This window comes from Gossypium arboreum, unplaced genomic scaffold (genome assembly GCF_025698485.1).
Source record: "Gossypium arboreum isolate Shixiya-1 unplaced genomic scaffold, ASM2569848v2 Contig00321, whole genome shotgun sequence".
NCBI classification, from domain to species: domain Eukaryota; kingdom Viridiplantae; phylum Streptophyta; class Magnoliopsida; order Malvales; family Malvaceae; genus Gossypium; species Gossypium arboreum.
The window spans coordinates 15,118-40,222 of record NW_026440437.1 but is presented as its reverse complement, the minus strand read 5'-3'; the positions used below and the strand labels follow the sequence as shown (position 1 = coordinate 40,222).

At 35.4% G+C, this 25,105-nt stretch overlaps 1 long non-coding RNA gene, 1 other non-coding gene and 2 pseudogenes across 2 annotated transcripts; 1 reads left to right on the top strand and 3 right to left on the bottom strand.

Annotated features, from left to right (window-relative positions):
- Nucleotides 1-4,543: 4,543 nt before the first annotated feature.
- On the bottom strand, nt 4,544-21,585 carry LOC128288902 (uncharacterized). The gene is made up of 2 exons (XR_008278809.1): nt 21,151-21,585; nt 4,544-4,694 (listed from the first exon to the last, which is right to left on the bottom strand). It is a non-coding gene; the product is annotated as an uncharacterized LOC128288902 (long non-coding RNA).
- Nucleotides 5,549-7,046, bottom strand: LOC128288901 (photosystem II CP47 reaction center protein-like; annotated as a pseudogene).
- On the top strand, nt 13,099-13,171 carry TRNAW-CCA (transfer RNA tryptophan (anticodon CCA)). The gene has a single exon. It is a non-coding gene; the product is annotated as a tRNA-Trp (tRNA).
- A 452-nt stretch (nt 21,586-22,037) lies between the features above and the next one.
- On the bottom strand, nt 22,038-23,562 carry LOC128288900 (photosystem II CP47 reaction center protein-like; annotated as a pseudogene).
- Nucleotides 23,563-25,105: the final 1,543 nt, after the last annotated feature.

The following is a 25,105-nucleotide window of genomic DNA, read 5'->3' as shown; positions in this document are numbered from 1 at the left end:
ATTTCTTGGTTTAATAGGACTCCTTACGAGCGTTGTTTCTATCTACTATTATCTAAAATAATCAAGTTATTAATGACTGGACGAAACCAAGAAATAACCCTCACGTGCGAAATTATAGAAGATCCCTTTAAGATCAAACAATTCCATCGAATTGAGTATGATTGTATGTGTGATAGCATCTACTATACCAGGAATATCAATGAACCTGATTATTGCAATTGCTCAGGATACCCTTTTTAGTTTAGCTTCTAGTTAGCTTCTAGAATCTATTTCTTAGTTCAAGGTCCCTCTTTACTAACTGAATCAAAGAATTAGTAGATCTGTTCCGCCCAAATGGGAATGGGTTGTTATGAACTTATAATCATAATCTGATGATCGAGCGATCTCATGATTATAAGTTCATTCCATACCGGACCAGACCGAATAGGCTATATACTCTCATTATGAGAAGGTCATTCGAGCGTATCTAAATAGATACTATGTTTACATATGGATCCTACGTCGTTACATTCCATTTAGGATTAGAATCGGGCGCACTGGCCTTCTTTTACATATCTCTCGTTATTGGGGACCCTATTCTCCTCTTTCTTTTTTTTCTTCTATTGAATCGAGAAATAAATAGGTTTGATTGTCCATCTTTTAATATAATCTATATATATTAATATAATCTTAATATAGATATCCTCCGGATACTTCTAAATCGAAGCAATTGGATGTCCGACTCGGGCCTATATGATATGACCGATCAATAGAAATACTCTAACACTCCACCTTTGTCATATATTCCATACATCACACTAGATAGATATCACATTCATGGAATACGATTCACCTTCAAGATGCCTTGGTGGTGAAATGGTAGACACGCGAGACTCAAAATCTCAAAGCTAAAGAGCGTGGAGGTTCGAGTCCTCTCAAGGCATAATATTGAGAATGCTCATTGAATTGGAATAAGTTCGGAAAGCGGATCACGAGATCTTGGGGATCTTCTCTATCTAATGAATGGGGAGTCCGCTTTGAAATCGTTCGCCCTGCAATTCCTTACCCCTCGAGTATATGCTTCAACAGGAATCACGCACACAAGGGTAGATTGATACAATATAAACCTCTGGTAAATGCCTCCCGTAACCCAGCGGATAAAGCACATTACATAGTCCGTTTTAGGGATTGGTGACTCTACCCATTCCGGTGACTTTGGCACCGGACGTTCCAAAAATGGGTACTATCGGGTCGGGTGAATTCAATAATAGACGCCTGGTGGCATTCCAGCTTTCCTTCTCCTTTCAGGACCCATCCGAAAGAGAATCCAGTACTTCTTTGGTCGTGAATATCTGAATAGGGCGAACCGCCCTGTGGATATCTTTTCTTCGAACAAACAATTAGAATAGAATTAGGCTCGGTCAACTGGAATGTGTATTATCCATATATTATCCATATAGGGATCCTCCAGTTGAAGAGATCCATCGACCTGAGACGTAAAGGTCATCTATTTTATAGTTATTCAGTTAAACCAATGATTCGGTTGGAGCAGATAGCAACAACCATTTCATCCGACATGCGTATTTTTGATTTTCCAATGGATTTACATCTTTCATTAATGGAAATTTTTTGATGTAGTGAGTAATAGCTCTGGTTGTTCGCTGTTCAATCTTGTTTAGGCAGTTCATACCATCCATACATAGTGTTTTGATCTAAGATTTCAATTTTCCATGTTTCAGCAGTAGCATATTGTTTCATGGAGCTAGGTCCAAAATATGGAAGAAACAGGTGTTTCACAACTCTACCACCCAGTCAATTCCGTTCCACTTAATCCCTATTTCATGACCACATATCTTTCCGGCTAAGTAATGGGAAACCTTTCCTCTTACATGAATCCAATTTTCATTTCATCCGGGAAAAGCCATCTTTTCTCAACAATGTCTTTGTCATTTGATCCAATAGTCTTCCGTTAGATAGGAACAGATTTGATAAATACTGATAACTCTCGGATGGAGTATTAGAACGGAAAATCCATTAGATAATGAACTATTGGTTCTAAGCCATCTCTGGCGATGAATCAATAATTGAAGTGCTTTTCTTGCGTATTCTTGATAAACCAGCGTTTATATAGATGTAGGAGGATCTGTTTGGAAGTAGGCCCTTGACATTCTTCACTGAGAATTACTACTGGAAAATATATAAAAGATCATTGGGCCATGCGGGTTCCCATAATAATTATGACCCATACCTTTAGCTAATTTAGCTCTTAATACAGGATCGTTCAAGTCAGGTTTTTTGTTATTAGGATAGGTGAATTTTCTAGATCCATCCTCAAAGGAACCGGACATGATAATTTTTCATCATCCGGCTCAAGCAAAAGTCAATCGAATCAAATGGATACAAACGGATACCTATAAAATAAATCTATATTCTATATGTTTAAAATAAATCTATATGTTATCCCACATATATGAATGGTTCCATATGTAAGAAAAAGTTACCTGATTCCATTTTACGGAGTTGCAATTATACATTCCAAGGAATTTCATTTTACAGGTAAATGCTCAATACCCAAGTAGGCGTACAAAATTGATCGTGATCAAGTTTTATGGGTCGTCTTAGGCCTTATGATTCACCTTTATCCCAAAATATATCGAGATTTTTACATACAAAGGATTTACTTGTTACTAATATAGTCTAGCCTTTGCTCTTCTTTAGATCCCTTGTTTCACCTGATAGTATAATTAAATCGGGTCGATGCAGAAGAAATGAATGCATTTTCATACTATTAAGATAAGAAAGTAAAAAAACTAAAATCTAATTTTGATTATGCCAAATCACTTATTCTACTGGATCTTACGGAGCCCTATTTATACACAACATCGTCAGGTCTGATCATAGAAAAGATTCTTCAAGCGAACCAGCCTATCCTTTGTATGGGGCTTACGGTGGTTGAAACAAAGACACATTTGGTTGTGAATTCCAATGTAGCAGATAAAGGCATATTTCTGCACGGCCCAATCAATAGTTCAAGTCACACACTCCCCATAATCCATTTTCTTCTCGGGAATTCCTTCAACTATTCATGTCAAATAAATACTAGAATATTGTTGTAGTTGAAAGGAAATATCCAAATACATTATTTTTTTTCAATAATCCATATTTGTAGCAATGAAATACTATTGTTCCTCCCCAAGTAATAAGATAAATTATTGGTTACAATATAGCTATGGTCTATATTCTCTAAAGGACCAGAAATGCCTTGCTTACGTATCATTAGGAAATGCATTAACATAAATACAGCAGTAAGAAGGGTAATACAAAAGTGTAAACTATAAAACGGGTCAAAGTGGATTGTCCCACACTAGCACTTCCACGTAATAACTCTACCAAAGGCGATCCTATTACCGGAATAGCTTCCGGAACGCCTGTTACGATTTTGACTGCCCAATAACCAATTTGGTCCTGAGGTAAGGAATAACCTGTTACGCCAAAAGATGCGGTCAACACACCCAGAACCACGCCTGTAACCCAAGTTAATTCGCGAGGTTTTTAAACCACCAGTGAGATAGACACGAAACGTGCAGGATCATCATTAAGACCATCATACTTGCCGACCATCGATGAACTGATCGGATTAACCAACCAAAGTTAGCTTCAGTCATTATGTATTGAACAGAAGCAAAAGCCTCAGTAACGGTTGGACGATAGTAAAAGTCATAGCAAATCCTGTAGCTACTTGTACCAAAAACAAGTAAGCGTAATTCCTCCTAGACAATAAAATATGTTAACATGAGGAGGAACATATTTACTAGTTATATCATCTGCAATCGCCTGAATTTCGAGGCGCTCTTCGAACCAATCATAGACTTTATTGAGATAGGTAAACCAAGAGGACCCCCCCCCGAGAACCGTATATGAGAATTTCATCTCGTACAGCTCAAACAAAAACACCCAAGTATTAGCTGAAACGGATATGGAATAGAAAGTTTGAAACTTTAATCTTTTCATTCAATTTTATCTGAAGACAAAAGAGTGAAAACTGAAAGCTCTTTGTTGTAGTTGTAATTATAATGCCAAAAATCAAGTCGGCGCAGTCGTCTTTATGTTGATCGTTACAGGCCTCTTGAATCTTCTATTTACCTACTTATTTCTTTTCTTTGCTTTGATTTGTTCTTTGTATGAAATGTGGCTTTATTCTGTTTTCTTTCTTTTGATAGGAATTCTTGTTAAGACCCTATGAATCAATTGAAACTTCAGATTCATACCAGAACCGCGATGATTCAATAAAACCTTCAAACTAAGTCCAAAGATTCTTTGAGTAAGAACCATTGGATCATCACTTATTCAATCAATAGAATAGATATAATAAATAAAAATAAAAGAAAAAGGTTTGTCCTTTGATCAAAATAAGCATAAACTAAATGAGAGTTTGAAAGAATAAAAATCTTCGATTTATAAATAATATAACTTTTCTTTGAATTTTTTTTGAGTCCAGCCGCGAGGTTTGAATATTAAGTATGAATCATAGTTCAAATACTTTGTGATCCATTTCATATATTCCGTGCTCCAGATACTAGAATGACTATCCGACGGGATAAAACTATCTCGATCAAGATGACAGACCCATTTTCTGTACTATCAATAGGATCAATTATAACAAGTCACACACTCATATTCCGGAAATACAGAAACAAATAAATTTCGCGGTCGAACTACCGAAATAGAATGGGGCTAAAAACTGAGAACTAAAAGTTTCAATTTTGTATTGAAACGCGAGGCTTTGATTCTTGTGAATCTAATTCATTGAAATTCCATCCAGTAAAACGGAAGAATTATAAATTCCAAATAATAGATAAGAATATCGCAAAAGCCATTGCGACACCCATCAAAGGAGTCGTTCTCATCCAGGGCTACCTACCATATTCCGAATTCAATGGTTTCAAAAATCCTCACAACAGTTCGTCTTGGACCAGATCTAGAACTACCTCAACGGTTTGTGTAGCCATAAATCTTATTTTGTATTCAGTGAGATCTGTTGACTTTGTATATCATTCCGCTGTAAATAAACAATCTTATCATAGACCCATTGTGATCTTGAAATTATATAATAATGGAAACAGCAACCTTAGTCGCCATCTCTATATCTGGTTTACTTGTAAGTTTTACTGGGTACGCCTTATATACTGCTTTGGGCAAACCTCTCAACAATTAAGAGATCCATTCGAGGAACACGGGGATTAATTGATAATGAGCCTCCCAATATTGGGAGGCCTATTTCAATTGAGATAATGAAAATCATTTCATTTTTTTTAGAATTTTAGGCGGTTCTCGAAAAAGATAGCGAAAAATTATCCTAGAGAGATACTAAGAGGAATGTATAAACCAATGCTTCCATAAATTGATCGTGGTTTACAATTATAGCTTCCGTACCTGTTTATTTGGAATCATCTCCGAATAAAGAAAGAACAAGAATCAAAGAAAAGGCAGCGATTTAAATCAAGATTTTTCCAGCAGCCTATGGCAAATCACAAATAGAAAGAAGCAAAAATAACAAAGCAATCTTGCATCAGACTACTTGTCTTCTTGTAGTTGATTCAAGTTTTTGGAATGCTCCAAATTCCACTTGAGCATCCAAATCTGGATCAATACCGGCAAAACATCTCTGAACAGGGTTCTAGCACCATGCCAAATGTGTCCGAAGAAGAAGCAAGGCAAACGAAGCATGCCCAAAAGTAAACCAACCCTCGGACTGCTACGAAAACACCATCGGATTTCAAAGTAGCACGATCTAATTCAAAAATTTCACCCAATTGAGCACGTCTAGCATATTTTTCACAGTAGCAGGATCACTATAACTCACTCCATTGAGTTCGCCGCCATAGAACTCAACAGTTACACCTACTTGTTCGACACTATACTTTGATTCTGCCCTTCTAAAGGGACATCCGCTCTAACAATTCCGTCTCCGTCTACCAAAACAACCGGAAATGTTTCAAAAAAGTAGGCATACGACGTACAAAAAGTTCACGCCTGTCTTTATCTCTAAAGATAGGGTGCTCTAACCACCCAACGGCTATTCCATCCCTGTTGTCCATTGAACCTGCTCTGAATAATCCTCCTTGCCGGATTATTGCCAATGTAATCATAAAAGCTAATTTTCAGGAATTTTAGACCAAGCTTCTGATAAACTTTGATTTTCGGCTAACCCAGCACTAACCCTTCGATATATTTCTTGCTGGAAGTATCCTTGATCCCATTGATAACGAGTAGGACCAAATAATCTGATGGGGTAGTTGCTGAACCATACCACATAGTTCCGGCAACAAAAAAAGCTGCAAAAAGACAGCAGCTATACTACTGAAAGGACGGTTTCAATATTTCCCATACGTAATCCTTTGTATAAACGTTGGGGGGGCGGACACTAAGATGGAATAAGCCCGCAATATGCCCAATGTCCCTGCTGCAATATGATGAGAGGCTATTCTCCCGGAACAAAAGGATCAAAACCTTCCACGCCCCACGCCGGATTTACAGGTTGACCTTGCCAGTTAGTCCATAAGGGTCCGACACCCATATTCCAGGACCATACAATCCTGTTACATGAAATGCGCCAAAGCCAAAGCAAGCCACCCTGAGAGAAATAAATGAATTCCAAAATCTTGGGCAAATCCAAAGAAGGTTTTCTCCTGTGCTCATCACAAAAATTTCTAGATCCCAATATACCCAATGCCAGATAGCCAAGAAGCACAAGCCAGAAAACACAATATGCTCCGGCACACCTTCGTAACTCCAAATACCCGGATTTGTTATAGTCCCCTGTAATACTCCAACCGCCCCATGAATTGGTTATTCCTAAACGAGTCATGAAGGGTATAACGAACATACCTTGTCTCCACATTGATCAAGAACGGGATCGGAGGATCAAAACGGCTAATTCATATAGAGCCATTGAACCGGCCCAACCAGCAACCAGAGCCGTATGCATTATATGAACAGAAAGCAAGCGACCGGGATCATTCAATACGACAGTATGAACACGATACCAAGGCAAACCCATGGAAATACCCTTTATCAACGAAAATAGACACTATGTAACTTTATTGCATTGAATACCTCCCTTTGGGTGGATTCTTTCGGAGAAAGGATTAATATTTGTTCTATTCCATTAGTAATTAAGGGAAGAATTCGCCAGAAGAAAGAGAAGCAGATCTATTCTATACCCGATAAGTATCAATACGCAATGGGGTTGATCCTATTTTTATGAATGAACGTATCCCTATTTGTTCATCATTCAAAGGACCTATTGGTAAGAATTCTTCATTCATTCTGTCTTTCTTTATTTTATATTTTATGGCCTTATTCTATCTATGTATAAAATATGAGGCCAATATTATTAAGACCATTATTACGCTTCCAGATCAAAGTGAAATATAGTATTTAATTCTTTTCCTTTAATGCCTATTGGTGTTCCAAAAGTTCCTTTTCGAAATCCGAGAGGAAGATGCAGTTTGGGTTGACGTATAGTGCGACTTGTCAAATATATTGGGTCATATGGGATTCCCCTGTTCTCTCGCCCGATCGAGATATCCTCTGTTTCGCCCAAAAAGATTGATTGAATTATCAAATTTGTAGCGTGAAGTGTAATGAAGTGCAATTAGAGATCCATTTCATTTTTTGGGGGTATCCAGATTATTTTCAATTAGAATGATTTATGGTTCTTGGTTGGACCGAAAATGAAGCATCCAGGCTCCGTTTAGAAAAACCCAATTGGTAATACATTTATGATTACCACCTATATCATAATCATAAATCTTTTATTTACAAATTCGAATAGAAATAAGAACGATTTCAAACTATTAATCAATCGAATAATATGAGAAATACGTTGAATATTTGCGGAAAACATGAAAGAAAAAGGAATTAAAATAAAAAGGAAATGAAATCATAGCAAAAGATGGTATTGGGTCATTTGTCCTATATGCGCAAATCAAAATCGGGCGGATCTTTACGGAGTAGAGCATAAACCTAAAAATTGAATAAAAATTGATGAAACCCATTCAGGAACAAGAAAATGACATCGTGATTTGATTGAATCCAATGAAAAAAATAGATCAATGAAAAGTTTGTGCGATAAGTTTAGCGAATTTTCTATATTATAGATTATAGGAAAACGGGCCAAAACTTATCTTTCTTTAATTTCATTTTATTTAAAATGTAAGAAAAGCCCTTCGTTAGAAATTAGAAGTTAGAAAAGGCACACTAGAAAAACGAAGGATGGCTGGAATCTACATATTGATTTTTTTCGCAATTTTTGTTGAACCGTATGCATCGTGCCTGTACGGCTACTAAGGATACAATTTTATCCTAATCAACCGACTTTATCGAGAAAGATTACTTTTTAGGCCAAGAGGTTGATAGCGAGATCTCGAATCAACTTATTGGTCTTATGGTATCTCAGTATAGAGAATGATACCAAAGATCTGTATTTGTTTATAAACCTCCCTGGGATGGGTAATACCCGGAGTAGCTATTTATGATACTATGCAATTTAGCAACCAGATGTATACAATATGCATGGGATTGGCTGCTTCAATGGGATCTTTTCCCGGCCGGAGGAGAAATTACCAAACGTCTAGCATTCCCTCGCTCGGCGCCAATGAGTTTTTTTATTTGATGGAAAGAAAAGAAGACTATGCCTTCGCCATATGAAATATGAATTAGTAAGTAATAATAGCATGGCACTTCGAATTCGATATGATATTTTTTTTTGATTTTTTTTCAAACATTAGATTATGTATCGAAAGAGTAGTATGAGAGAAAGGGCATTTCAATTTTATCTTAGCTTGGGCCCATCTCAGCGTCACAAACTTTTTTCTTTTCACACCAGAGGCTATTAACAATATTTATAACAATATTTATAAAATAAAAGAGTACGAAAAAAAGACTATTTTTTCTTTCTTTTTGAAAAAAAGAAACTTTGGGATTGCTGAATCACAGACGAAATAAATATATAAAGCAACGGAGCCATCATAGTATTTTTGAACTTTTCCGAAAAAAAGAAGGTGGTAATTGGATTATTTAGTGATCTGGTCTAATAGACGCTCTCTATTTTCTCTTTTCTTTTTTCGATGAAAGAAAAAGAGAATTCCATTGTAAAGCCGTATGCAATGCACAAAAATGCCTGTACGGTTGTTCAATTCTATCTTTTTTCTTATTATTCTTTAGCTATTTTTAGCTATTCTTCTCGCCTCATTATGTGAGTTAGAAGAACCTTTATTATGTTATATCATCAGGTAATGATCCATCAACCTGCTAGTTCTTTTATGAGGCACAAACAGGAGAATTTATCCTGGAAGCGGAAGAACTACTGAAACTTCGGAAAGCCTCACAAGGGTTTATGTACAAAGAACGGGCAAGCCCTATGGGTTGTATCCGAAGACATGGAAAGAGATGTTTTATGTCAGCAACAGAAGCCCAAGCTCATGGAATTGTGGATCTTGTAGCGGTTAAATAAGTTAAATAACAAATAGCAATAGCAACGATTTAACACCAATCCACAATTTAATTAAGATTGATTTAACCTCTTCTTCCTTTCCTTCTTAACTTGCCTAAAGCCTAAGGGTTAATATTTTATTAATCTATTAAATAGAAAAGAAGTAATTCAGAATCATCTGGTTAGGATCGATCTAAACCAGTCTATTATGTATATAATTCAGTATGCCAACTATTAAACAACTTATTAGAAATGCAAGACAGCCAATTAGAAATGTCACGAAACCCTGTTTGGGGGATGTCCTCAGCGCCGAGGAACATGTACTAGGGTGTAAAGGACTTGTTCAGATCATGGCTGAGAAAAGAAACAACTTTTCAGTATCAACGATCCGTACCAGTGAATAGAATGGGGTTCGTCCGTTCACTATCTAAAAAGCTAGATCTACCATATCCTTCTATTGTGTATGAAATTTATGGTTTCCATTGGCGCAAATCCAATCTTAGAATTTAAGATGAGAAAAATTCCATTGGTAGCAAATGCTTATCCATTAAGCGGGGAAAATCCTATTTAAAAGCAAAAGATTATGTTCGACTCTTGCAAAGAACGGACTAACAGGGTCAGCTGCCCAATTAATCCTCATCCTTACATACCGTTACTGTATAAGATAGATCTCGTTGTGAAAGATCTATTACTGGAAAATTTATGAGTAGAGCTGAAGAGTGTGAACTGTACAAGTTACCAATTAAATGAAGGAATGAGCTCCGTATAGAGAGGACCTCACCGTTTAAGAAGTAACCATAGAAACGATGGAACCCACTATTTATTTATCCATTTCTATTTACTCCTTTATTTTAGTTAATATGCTTTTTTGATACCTAGTATCAATACAATTTCTTATTTCAAGGCGAAATGAAATGCCTAAAAAGGAAAAATCGTGGTCGGGACGGTTAGAGTAGCAAAAGCCATTGGAATTTTTATTTTATACATTGAAGAATCCGTTTTGTTATTAATAGACTAGAAAAGAATAACTGAAAGAAAGAATTAGTTATTCATCAAAATTTCTTTTATTCAATGACCAGAATTAAACGGGGATATATAGCTCGTAGACGTCGAAAAAATTAGTTTATTTGCATCAAGCTCGGGGGCTCATTCAAGACTTACTCGAACTATTACTCAACAAAGAATAAGAGCTTTGGTTTCGGCTCATCGATAGAGATAGAAAAAAGGATTTTCGTCGTTTGTGGATCACTGAATAAATGCAGTAATTCGGGGTGGGGTATCCTATAGTTATAGTCGATTAATACACAATCTGTACAAGAAACAGTTGCTTCTGAATCGTAAAATACTTGCACAAATAGCTATCTCAAATAGGAATTGTCTTTATATGATTTCCAACGAGATTAGAAAATAAGGAGATCGAAGGAATCCAACGAAATGCTTTAAATGAAATGGGGTTCCTCGAGAATGAACTCGGGAAGGTAGAGTAGAAATTAATATGATAAAAATTCTGATTCTGATAAGGTCATCAAAACAAGATGAGCGAAGACGCTCAATAAAAAAATTTTTTTTTCTTCCCAACCGGATTCGATTCTTTGAAGGGTGTTTATTTATTTCTGGTTCTAAGAGCAGTAGTTCTAGTGGTCGACCTTCTTTCAAACTGTTTTCATTATTAAGAAAGGGTAACGAAGATAAAATACGAGCTTGTTTTATAGCAATAGTAATTAATCGTTGTTTTAAGGTCAATCTATTTACTCGCCTAGATAATATTTTTCCTTGTTCACTAATAAATCGACTAATTAAACTCATGTTTCTATAATCAATTCGATCCCTGATTGGATCGGGGCAAACGCCTACGAAAAGATCGCTTGGATTTAAGAAAGAGTCGCTTGATTTATCCATGATTTCTTTATTCTTATTTCTAATATTTCTAAAAGAATCCTATCCCTATCTCTATTTCTAAAATCCTATTTTGAAAATTCAAATTATAGAATTAATATAATAAATAGGATTTGGTTTGTTTATTTTATTATTGTATTGTTTATTTTATTATTATTTATCATTTCAATATATAATTTAAATATATATAAATTAAAATATATTAATAATATTTAAATAAATATATATAATATAGAAAGAAAATATGCGTTATATAACTAATATATTTAATATATTATATACCTAATGTCATATTTTCATATTCTCGGAAGTGGTGACATACGAGCACTTGATTCGATTTATTTCTTTATCTCCCGTGAATTGTATGTTTGTAACAATAAGGACAGAATTTCTTCAATTCCAATCGATCATGTATTGTGTCGATTTTTTGAGTAATATACCTGGAAATACCTGTTGATTCCTTATTAACGCCGTTTCGAACACAACTGGTACATTCCAAAATAATCGTTACTCGGACATCTTTACTCTTGGCCATGAACCTCCTTGAGTTTTTAATTCACCCAACTTTTCTATTTTCCGATCAAAAGCGAAGAAGAAAGGAATGAAAAAAAAGAAATAAAAGTTAACTCAAAACCAAATCTTGAAAGATTTTGTTGCAATCAATATAGTAAATCAATATAGATTTATAGTAAATAATAAGAATAAGTAATACAACGATTTCGAACTCTATTTAGAATCAAACCACCGTACGGTATTTTCTTTAAGTATCTTGTAGGATACTGTTGTTCCAGCCACATTTCTTTTCGCTCTACTAGTAATTTAATTGGAGCTTGAACCGAGTTTCGGTGAGGTTGAATCCACTTTTTCGTTCTACCTTCCTTATTTATTTTATCTATTCTTATCTAATTCTAAAAAACAAAAAAGGGGGGGAGAGAGTAGTCACAGATATTTGATTGTATCTCGATCTAATCTTTTTCGCCCTGTCCCGCGACAATAACTCGAATTAAAAAAAGGAATGTTAACGCATCCGGGAAGAAACGATTGATCTCTATCAATAAACCCGCTAAAGAACCGAACCAGAGAGTACTTAGTACCGGTGCTACGGAAAGATATGTTTTAGATCTCGCATTTAAAATCCTCCTTCTTTATCGTATTACATTATGGTAATATATATAATCGCATGTATGTGTGGTTAAAGACCACTTGGATTTGTCTATTTGTACCCGGAATTCCTAATTCAAAATTCAAATTTAAATGTACAATGATTCGATAGATAAGATTTTCCTTTCTTAAAACAGCAAAACAAAATAGGTCCCTTTCCGCCTGAGAATTCCCGCTAAAATATTCATTTATTATTCATTATATGGTTGTTATATGATATGAGACCAAAAGAGGAAATGGAAAGATCCGTTTGTATATCAATAGATGAAATAAGGGTGGAAAACAAGACAGGATTCTCTACAATGACATTGTAGGCCAATTGAAAGGGATGGCGCAGCTTGGTAGCGCGTTTGTTTTGGGTACAAAATGTCACGGGTTCAAATCCTGTCATCCCTACCTATTACTTCCTTTGAGCAGTAACGAGGAGTCGTTTTAGATTGATTAAAATTAGCATACATAATCTATCGTTTTCTCATATTATATATGATATATGATAGTATAGTTGTGCGATGTATTGGGGTTATAAAATAAAAGAATCCTCTTTTACAGTCTTATTTATTAAGAAAGCGCTCTTAGTTCAGTTCGGTAGAACGTGGGTCTCCAAAACCCAATGTCGTAGGTTCAATCCTACAGAGCGCGATTCCGCTCTTGTTAGGTCGAAAATTACACCGAACTGAAAAAAAATTGAACAGCAATTGAATTTGACCTCCTTGGATTAAATTATTAAATTCAAATTATTAAATAAATTGAAATTAAAAATTTAAGAATTAAAGGGTCAGTCAAAAAAGGGTATGTTAATTAATCAAAGGTCCAACTGATCACCACGTCTGTATTGTAAATATGCGGTTACGAATAATCCAGCCAAAGTAATAGGAATTAGACCTAAGACGATTCCAAATAGAAAACTTCAATCATTTCAATTTATTTGAAAGGAGAAAAGAAAGGTAATATCTATCCCTAAATATTAATTTCTATTGCCCATGAATATCAATACCTAATAATTGATAATTAACACGGTAAGGAGCTATAGAATATATGGAATAGGGCAGAAAGCTTTGTTTTATGAATTGTTCGTTCATTGAATTAATTTTCAAATAAGTCGTATCTTACTCAGACCAATAAATAAAGCTGAGGTTATAGTTAAAGCCGCTAGTAAAAACCGAAATAACTAGTTATAGTAGGCATGAAGGAGCTAAATGAAATATTCTTTTATACATATGTTTATAAAGCACTTACCTAAGTTTCAATTTTAAACGAGAGGATAAGCAAAAATACCAATTGAAATAATAAGTTCAATTGAAATTTTTGCTTCATCAATCATTATAAATGGTATCACAAAAATAGAGCGGCAGGACAAGAGTAGAAAAGAAAAGAAATCGATTCATCATCTTTGTAGTTAGGTCAAGAAAAACCTTTGATCTAATACAAGAATACAAGAAAGGCCGCCTCACAAATATTGATTAGTAGAATTTTTTTATTCCTTGTTTTTTTTTTTATCTATATCTAACGACTACTCTTACTTGTTACTAGACGACTAAGCAATTCCTTAAAATAAAAATAAAAAAAAGAGGGCTTCCAACAAAAAACAAACCTCTTGTGCAACTACGAAAAAAGTCAATTTTATATTTCGCATCTAATTGACTTGCGGAAATATGATAATTTCATGAATTATTATAAACCAACTCGTTGGATTCACGGTTACCTGATCTTCCGTTTCTAGGCCCAAGCCAATACCTCCAGGAATTTGAGGAATTTTCTATTGCATGATACCTGGTTATACATCGACAAGCAAGAAGAAGAAAGAAATTATCTAGCACTTCACGTCGATATACTGTTTGAAATTGGTGTTGCAGAAGAAGGATAGCTATACTGATTCGGTATACTCTAAAAATACCTTTGGTACAATATTGACGATCTCACAAAGATTTAGTTTCGGTGAATTCCCATTTACTGATCCCATCTTTTACGGAATCGATCCCCACAAGAATATGTGGAGCCGGCATGTCTGGAAGCACAGGAGAACGTTCTTTGCTGATATTATTACCAGTATTCGATACTGGGTCATTCATAGTATTACTATACCTTCCCTATTCATCGCGGGTTGGTTATTCGTCAGCACAGGTTTAGCTTATGATGTGTTTGAAGCCTCGTCCAAACGAGTATTTTACAGAGAGCCGACAAGGAATTCCATTAATAACTGGCCGTTTTGATTCTTTGGAACAACTCGATGAATTTAGTAGATCTTTTTAGGAGGACCCAATGACCATAGATCGAACCTATCCAATTTTTACAGTGCGATGGTTGGCTGTTCACGGACTAGCTGTACCTACCGTTTCTTTTTGGGGTCAATATCAGCAATGCAGTTCATCCAACGATAAACCTAATTCGAATTAATTATAGAGCTATGACACAATCAAACCCGAACGAACAAAATGTTGAATTGAATCGTACCAGTCTCTACTGGGGTTATTACTCATTTTGTACTTGCTGTTTTATTTTCCAATTATTTCTTCAATTAAGAAAAAGAGTAGTAGAATACTAAATAATAGTAGGAATTTCTTTATCCCATTCGGAAGGATTGTATCTCATAATTATCTATGACTGTTTATGTCTTAGCATGACCACTTGATGAAATGCGGAGGAAGCGATAAATGGCCGATACTACTGGAAGGATTCTCTTGGATAATAGGTACGGTAACTGGTATTCCTGTGATCGGTTTAATAGGTATTTTCTTTTATGGTTCATATTCTGGATTGGGTTCGTCCCTGTAATATGGAATAATGGATAATGGGACGAACTAAGTTATAGGCATGAAAGTAAGAACTCAACGGGCCCGCCTCCCTTTCTTTGTCTGATTCGCGAGGAAGGGTCCTGTTGAATTCTTAATGATCATGATCATAATATTTTGGTCGTATAAATGACAACAAATGGATCACTTTTTCCGATGATTTTTGAAAAATGAACTCAATTTCAATTAATTGATTCATAGCATCCTCTTCGATAGTATCTATCGATACTTTCAAGGTTAGAAGAAAAAGGAATCACCAATTGGATGACAATACATATATATTTAATATTTCTTTTTTTCTGTCGACCAGATTCAAACCTTTTCTAGACTAGTCTAACCTTACTCGATTTATTTTAGTATTTCATCAAAGTTTGAAATTATTTTATAAGTTTATCGCCTTGATTCTATTTTATCAAAAAATCGGTAAGGATTCTTCTCTTTTTTGGTTGTCCATTACTTAGTATATTATACTTATTTCGACTTATTTTATACTTATTATATTATCCTTATTACTTATTCTATTATAAGTAAATCGAAAAATAAAGGGTTCTGAAAAATCTGGAAAAATCGAAACTAAGAATAGAAATCTTTGACGAACGGGTCCTGAATTGTTATTATTTCGACACAAGAAAAGGAATTTTACACACCTTTTTCTTGTGTCGAAGGCTAGAAAGACGAAGAATACCCTGTAATTATTTGTTCCTCATTTAATTTATCCTTCCTTTCTATTCTCCACTTACTTATCTTATGTTTAGTATCTACTCAAATTGAATTTAGAAAACAAAACCTATTCTGTAACATTTAAATCTGACACTGACAATAGGAATATAATTACACCCCCCAATTTAGTCCAATTTAGATTGAAAAAAAGAAAAAAGAGGTAAAGACAAATAGTCTTCTTCACAATATACATATTTTGTTTTGAATTTTGAATGTAAAAGCAATCCTAGAGAAAGAATAGAAACAAGCAAAAGACTTTTCATCCCTTTTTTCATTATACCTAACCTAATTGCCAGGAATAATTTGTTCTTTTTACAAATTTGATGTTGATAAATCCACAGATCTAGAAATTCATTTCGACACTTGAACCTTCTCAAACTGTTTCTTTTAAGAACCAAAAGATTTGTGCAAAAAACAATAGATAGAAGAACAAAAGACCTTGGACGCGTAGTGGGTCTTGAAGTACTATTTCTGCATCCCCCTGACCAAATCCACCCACATTAGGATTAATTGTTAATGGTTGATCGAGTTTGATAGATTCACCCTCTGAAACAAGAAGTTCTGGTCCTGGGGGGATAATATCAACCACTTGATGTCCATCCAAGGCATCCGTTATGGTTATTTCTGCACCCCTTTTTCTTTTCGTATGATTTTGCTTACTATACCTGTTGCCGTAGCATTATAAACAGTATTGTTACTTTTGTTCCTGACTTGTGGATTCAAGGGTACAAGAAGGCTTTTGCTGCTCAAACCGCAGCGGGAAATGCTATTCGGAGCAGTAGAGACGGAAGGTATGCAACGAGGAAGTTATGATAAAGGTCCTGGTCTCGAAGAGATGCAGCATTGAGCTATCTTTGTAGAAGTGGTACTATTAAGTTTCGTACGATGTAACCCTATGCCACATAATGGCTGTAGACCTTCTAAAAAAGACGTGTAGAAATAAACACTAAAGAGATTTCAAGAGAAATAAATGATTCAATGATCTGATCAAATAAAATAATATTACTATGGTTCGAGAGAAAGTAAAAGTCTCTACTTCTCGACTCGGACACGACAGTGGAAGCGTGTTGAATCAAGAACAGATAGTAAGCGCCTTTATTATGGACGCTTTTATTCTGTCTCCACTTATGAAAGGCCAAGCCGACACAATAGGCATTATGATGCGAAGAGCTTTGCTTGAGAACTAGAAGGAACATGCATTACACGCAAAATCTGAGAAAATACCCCACGAATATTCTACCATAGTAGGTATTCAAGAATCAGTCCATGAAATTTTAATGAATTTGAAAGAAATTGTATTGAGAGGGAATTTGTATGGAACTCGTAACGCCTTTATTTGTGCCAAGGGTCCCGGATATGTAACTGCTCAAGACATCATCTTACCACCTTCTGTGGAAATCGTTGATAATACACAGCATGTAGCCAGCCTAACCGAACCAATTGATTTGTGTATTGGATTACAAATCGAGAGAAATAGAGGATACGGTATAAAAACGCCAAAGAACTTTCACGACGGAAGTTATCCTATAGATGCTGTATTCATGCCTGTTCGAAATGCGAATCATAGTATTCATTGTTATGGGAATGATAATGAAAAACAGGAGATACTTTTTCTAGAAATATGGACAAATGGAAGTTTAACTCCGAAAGAAGCACTTCATGAAGCTTCTCGTAATTTGATTGATTTATTTATTCCTTTTCTACATACGGAAGAAGAAAACTTACATTTAGAAAACAATCAACACGATGTTACTTTACCTTTTTTTCCGTTTCATGATAGATTAGTTAAACTAACAAAAAAGAAAAAAGAAATAGCATTGAAATATATTTTTATTGACCAATCAGAATTGCCTCCCAGGATCTATAATTGTCTCAAAAAGTCCAATATACATACATTATTGGACCTTTTGAATAACAGTCGAGAAGACCTTATGAAAATTGAACACTTTCGCATAGAAGATGTAAAACAAATATTGGGCATTCTAGAAAAGAAGTAGAAAAAGCATTTCGAAATTGATTTATCAAAATTTTTAATCCAATGGATTTTGAACCTTCAGCACAATCCATAGATTCGGACCAGAATTGAATAAATGTATCTAGGGAGAATTCACTTTGCCTTTGAAGTGACTACTCCCTAGATACGCACATCATGATATTTTTTTTTTAATTGATTCAATTTAAAAAGACCCAAAGTTAGGATTTATCAATCGGTAATGTTGCTCCAATACCCAACCAAAGGGCTACTGCAGTACCAATCAAAAAAACGGTTGTCGCTACTGGACGACGAAATGGATTTTGGAATTTATTAACATTTTCCAAAAACGGTACTGTTAATAATCCCGCGGGTACTGAAACCATTAAAAGAACACCCAATAACTTGTTAGGTACTGTACGAAGTATTTGAAATACAGGAAAGAAATACCATTCAGGTAATATTTCCAAAGGAGTTGCAAATGGATCCGCGGGTTCACCAATCATTGAAGGTTCTAGAACCGCTAAGCCCACGTTACAAGCAATAGTACCGAGAATTACTACTGGAAAAATATATAAAAGATCATTGGGCCATGCGGGTTCCTATAATAATTATGACCCATACCTTAGCTAATTTAGCTCTTAATACAGGATCGTTCAAGTCAGGTTTTTGTTATTAGGATAGGTGAATTTTCTAGATCCATCCCAAAGGAACCGGACATGATAATTTTCATCATCCGGCTCAAGCAAAGTCAATCGAATCAAATGGATACAAACGGATACCTATAAAATAAATCTATATTCTATATGTTTAAAATAAATCTATATGTTATCCCCACATATATGAATGGTTCCATATGTAAGAAAAAGTTACCTGATTCCATTTTACGGAGTTGCAATTATACATTCCAAGGAATTTCTTATTTTACAGGTAAATGCTCAATACCCAAGTAGGCGTACAAAATTGATCGTGATCAAGTGCTTTATGGGTCGTCTTAGGCCTTATGATTCACCTTATCCCAAAAATATATCGAGATTTTTACATACAAAGGATTTACTTGTTACTAATATAGTTCAGCCTTTTGCTCTTCTTTTAGATCCCTTGTTTCACCTGATAGTATAATTAAATCGGGTCGATGCAGAAGAAATGAATGCATTTTCATACTATTAAGATAAGAAAGTAAAAAAATAACTAAAATCTAATTTTGATTATGCCAAATCACTTATTCTACTGGATCTTACGGAGCCCTATTTATACACAACATCGTCAGGTCTGATCATAGAAAAGATTCTCTTCAAGCGAACCAGCCTATCCTTTGTATGGGGCTTTACACGGTGGTTGGAAACAAAGACACATTTGGTTGTGAATTCCAATGTAGCAGATAAAGGCATATTTCTGCACGGCCCAATCAATAGTTCAAGTCACACACTCCCATAATCCATTTTCTCCTTCGGGGAATTCCTTCAACTATTCATGTCAAATAAATACTAGAATATTGTTGTAGTTGAAAGGAAATATCCAAATACATGTCTTATTTTTTTTTTCAATAATCCATATTTGTAGCAATGAAATACTATTGTTCCTCCCCCAAGTAATAAGATAAATTATTGGTTACAATATAGCTATGGTCTATATTCTCTATAAAGGACCAGAAATGCCTTGCTTACGTATCATTAGGAAATGCATTAACATAAATACAGCAGTAAGAAGGGGTAATACAAAAGTGTAAACTATAAAACGGGTCAAAGTGGATTGTCCCACACTAGCACTTCCACGTAATAACTCTACCAAAGGCGATCCTATTACCGGAATAGCTTCCGGAACGCCTGTTACGATTTTGACTGCCCAATAACCAATTTGGTCCCGAGGTAAGGAATAACCTGTTACGCCAAAAGATGCGGTCAACACACCCAGAACCACGCCTGTAACCCAAGTTAATTCGCGAGGTTTTTTAAAACCACCAGTGAGATAGACACGAAATACGTGCAGGATCATCATTAAGACCATCATACTTGCCGACCATCGATGAACTGATCGGATTAACTAACCAAAGTTAGCTTCAGTCATTATGTATTGAACAGAAGCAAAAGCCTCAGTAACGGTTGGACGATAGTAAAAGTCATAGCAAATCCTGTAGCTACTTGTACCAAAAAAACAAGTAAGCGTAATTCCTCCTAGACAATAAAATATGTTAACATGAGGAGGAACATATTTATTAGTTATATCATCTGCAATCGCCTGAATTTCGAGGCGCTCTTCGAACCAATCATAGACTTTATTGAGATAGGTAAACCAAGAGGACCCCCCTGAGAACCGTATATGAGAATTTCATCTCGTACAGCTCAAACAAAAACACCCAAGTATTAGCTGAAACGGATATGGAATAGAAAGTTTGAAACTTTAATCTTTTCATTCAATTTTATCTGAAGACACAAAAGAGTGAAAATCCGAAAGCTCTTTGTTGTAGTTGTAATTATAATGCCAAAAATCAAGTCGGCGCAGTCGTCTTTATGTTGATCGTTACAGGCCTCTTGAATCTTCTATTTACCTACTTATTTTTTCTTTTGCTTTGATTTGTTCTTTTGTATGAAATGTGGCTTTATTCTTGTTTTCTTTCTTTTGATAGGAATTCTCTTGTTAAGACCCTATGAATCAATTGAAACTTCAGATTCATACCAGAACCGCGATGATTCAATAAAACTTTCAAACTAAGTCCAAAGATTCTTTGAGTAAGAAACCATTGGATCATCATCACTTATTCAATCAATAGAATAGATATAATAAATAAAAATACAAAGAAAAGAAAGGTTTGTCCTTTGATCAAAATAAGCATAAACTAAATGAGAGTTTGAAAGAATAAAAAATCTTTCGATTTATAAATAATATAACTCTTTCTTTGAATTTTTTTTTTGAGTCCGGCCGCGAGGTTTGAATATTAAGTATGAATCATAGTTCAAATATTTTAGATCCATTTCATATATTCCGTGCTCCAGATACTAGAATGACTATCCGACGGATAAAACTATCTCGATCAAGATGACAGACCCATTTTCTTCGTACCATCAATAGGATCAATTATAACAAGTCACACACTCATATTCCGGAAATACAGAAACAAATAAATTTCGCGGTCGAACTTACCGAAATAGAATGGGGCTAAAAAATCTGAGAACTAAAAGTTTCAATTTTTGTATTGAAACGCGAGGCTTCGTGATTCTTGTGAATCTAATTCATTGAAATTCCATCCAGTAAAACGGAAGAATTATAAATCTCCAAAATAATAGATAAGAATATCGCAACAAAGCCATTATGACACCCATCAAAGGAGTCGTTCCCCATCCAGGGGCTACCTTACCATATTCCGAATTCAATGGTTTCAAAAAATCCCCTACAACAGTTCGTCTTGGACCAGATCTAGAACTACCCTCAACGGTTTGTGTAGCCATAAATCTTATTTTGTATTCAGTGAGATCTGTTGACTTTGTATATCATTCCGCTGTAAATAAACAATCTTAATATAGACCCATTGTGATCTTTGAAATTATATAATAATGGAAACAGCAACCTTAGTCGCCATCTCTATATCTGGTTTACTTGTAAGTTTTACTCAAGTACGCTCTTATATACTGCTTTTGGGCAACCCTCTCAACAATTAAGAGATCCATCTGAGGAATATGGGATTAATTGAGTAATGAGCCTCCCAATATTGGGAGGCTCATTACTTCAATTGAGATAATGAAAAATCATTTCATTTTTTTAGTTAGAATTTTAGGCGGTTCTCGAAAAAAGATAGCGAAAAAAATTATCCCTAGAGTAGATACTAAGAGGAATGTATAAACCAATGCTTCCATAAATTCGATCGTGGTTTACAATTATAGCTTCCGTACCTGCTTATTTGGAATCATCTCCTGAATAAAGAAAGAACAAGAATCAAAGAAAAGGCAGCGATTTAAATCAAGATTTTCCAGCAGCCTATGGCAAATCACAGATAGAAGTAGAAGCAAAAATAACAAAGCAATCTGCATCAGACTACTTGTCTTCTTAGAAGTTGCTTCCAAGTTTTGAATGTTCCAAATTCCACTTGAGCATCCAAATCTGGATCAATACCGGCAAAACATCTCTGAACAGGGTTCTAGCACCATGCCAAATGTGTCCGAAGAAGAAGCAAGGCAAACGAAGTATGCCCAAAAGTAAACTAACCCTCGGACAAGCTACGAAAAACACCATCGGATTTCAAAGTAGCACGATCTAACGCAGTACTTTCACCCAATTGAGCACGTTCTAGCATATTTTTTCACAGTAGCAGGATCACTATAACTCACTCCATTGAGTCTGCCGCCATAGAACTCAACAGTTACACCTACTTGTTCGACACTATACTTTGATTCTGCCCTTCTAAAAGGGACATCCGCTCTAACAATTCCGTCTCCGTCTACCAAAACAACCGGAAATGTTTCAAAAAAAGTAGGCATACGACGTACAAAAAGTTCACGCCCGTCTTTATCTCTAAAGATAGGGTGCTCCTAACCACCCAACGGCTATTCCATCTCCGTTGTCCATTGAACCCGCTCTGAATAATCCTCCTTTGCCGATTATTGCCAATGTAATCATAAAAGCTAATTTTTCAGAATTTTAGACCAAGCTTCTGATAAACTTTGATTTTTTTACAACCCAGCACTAACCCTTCGATATATTTCTTGCTGGAAGTATCCTTGATCCCATTGATAACGAGTAGGACCAAATACCTGATGGGGGTAGTTGCTGAACCATACCACATAGTTCCGGCAACAACAAAAGCTGCAAAAAGACAGCAGCTATACTACTGAAAGGATTTGGTTTCAATATTTCCCATACGTAATCCTTTGTATAAACGTTGGGGCGGGCGGACACTAAGATGGAATAAGCCTGCCAATATGCCCAATGTCCCCTGCTGCAATATGATGAGAGGCTTATTCCTCCTGGAACAAAAGGATCAAAACCTTCCACGCCCCACGCCGGATTTACAGGTTGACCTTGCCAGTTAGTCCATAAGGGTCCGACACCCATATTCCAGGACCATAATCCTGTTACATGAAATGCGCCAGCCAAAGCAAGCCACTCCTGAGAGAAATAAATGAATTCCAAAAATCTGGGCAAATCCAAAGAAGGTTTTTCTGTGCGCTCATCACAAAAAATTTCTAGATCCCAATATACCCAATGCCAGATAGCTGCCAAGAAGCACAAGCCAGAAAACACAATATGTGCTCCGGCCACACCTTCGTAACTCCAAATACCCGGATTTGTTATAGTCCCCCCTGTAATACTCCAACCGCCCCATGAATTGGTTATTCCTAAACGAGTCATGAAGGGTATAACGAACATACCTTGTCTCCACATTGGATCAAGAACGGGATCGGAGGGATCAAAAACGGCTAATTCATATAGAGCCATTGAACCGGCCCAACCAGCAACCAGAGCCGTATGCATTATATGAACAGAAAGCAAGCGACCGGGATCATTCAATACGACAGTATGAACACGATACCAAGGCAAACCCATGGAAATACCCTTTATCAACGAAAATAGACACTATGTAACTTTATTGCATTGAATACCTCCCTTTGGGTGGATTCTTTCGGAGAAAGGATTAATATTTGTTCTATTCCATTAGTAATTAAGGGAAGAATTCGCCAGAAGAAAGAGAAGCAGATCTATTCTATACCCGATAAGTATCAATACGCAATGGGGTTGATCCTATTTTTATGAATGAACGTATCCCTATTTGTTCATCATTCAAAGGACCTATTGGTAAGAATTCTTCATTCATTCTGTCTTTCTTTATTTTATATTTTATGGCCTTATTCTATCTATGTATAAAATATGAGGCCAATATTATTAAGACCATTATTACGCTTCCAGATCAAAGTGAAATATAGTATTTAATTCTTTTCCTTTAATGCCTATTGGTGTTCCAAAAGTTCCTTTTCGAAATCCGAGAGGAAGATGCAGTTTGGGTTGACGTATAGTGCGACTTGTCAAATATATTGGGTCATATGGGATTCCCCTGTTCTCTCGCCCGATCGAGATATCCTCTGTTTCGCCCAAAAAGATTGATTGAATTATCAAATTTGTAGCGTGAAGTGTAATGAAGTGCATTAGAGATCCATTTCATTTTTTTTGGGGTATCCAGATTATTTTCAATTAGAATGATTTATGGTCATTTGGCTGGACCGAAAATGAAGCATCCAGGCTCTGCTTAGAAAAACCCAATTGGTAATACATTTATGATTACCACCTATATCATAATCATAAATCTTTTTATTTACAAATTCGAATAGAAATAAGAACGATTTCAAACTATTAATCAATCGAATAATATGAGAAATACGTTGAATATTTGCGGAAAAACATGAAAGAAAAGGAATTAAAATAAAAAGGAAATGAAATCATAGCAAAGATGTGGTATTGGGTCATTTGTCTATATGTGCAAATCAAAATCAGGCGGATCTTTACTCGGAGTAGAGCATAAACCTAAAAAAAATTGAATAAAAAATTGATGAAACCCATTCAGAACAAGAAAATGACATCGTGATTTGATTGAATCCAATGAAAAAAATAGATCAATGAAAAGTTTGTGCGATAAGTTTAGCGAATTTTCTATATTATAGATTATAGGAAAAACGGGGCCAAAACTTATCTTTCTTTTAATTTCATTTTATTTAAAAATGTAAGAAAAAGCCCTTCGTTAGAAATTAGAAGTTAGAAAAGGCACACTAGAAAAAACGAAGGATGGCTGGAATTCACATTGATTTTTTTTTTCGCAATTTTGTTGAACTGTATGTATCAAAAAGGTGCCTGTACGGCTACTAAGGGATACAATTTTATCCTAATCAACCGACTTTATCGAGAAAGATTACTTTTTTAGGCCAAGAGGTTGATAGCGAGATCTCGAATCAACTTATTGGTCTTATGGTATATTCTCAGTATAGAGAATGATACCAAAGATCTGTATTTGTTTATAAACTCTCCTGGCGGATGGGTAATACCGGAGAAGCTTATTTATGATACTATGCAATTTGTGCAACCAGATGTGCATACAATATGCATGGGATT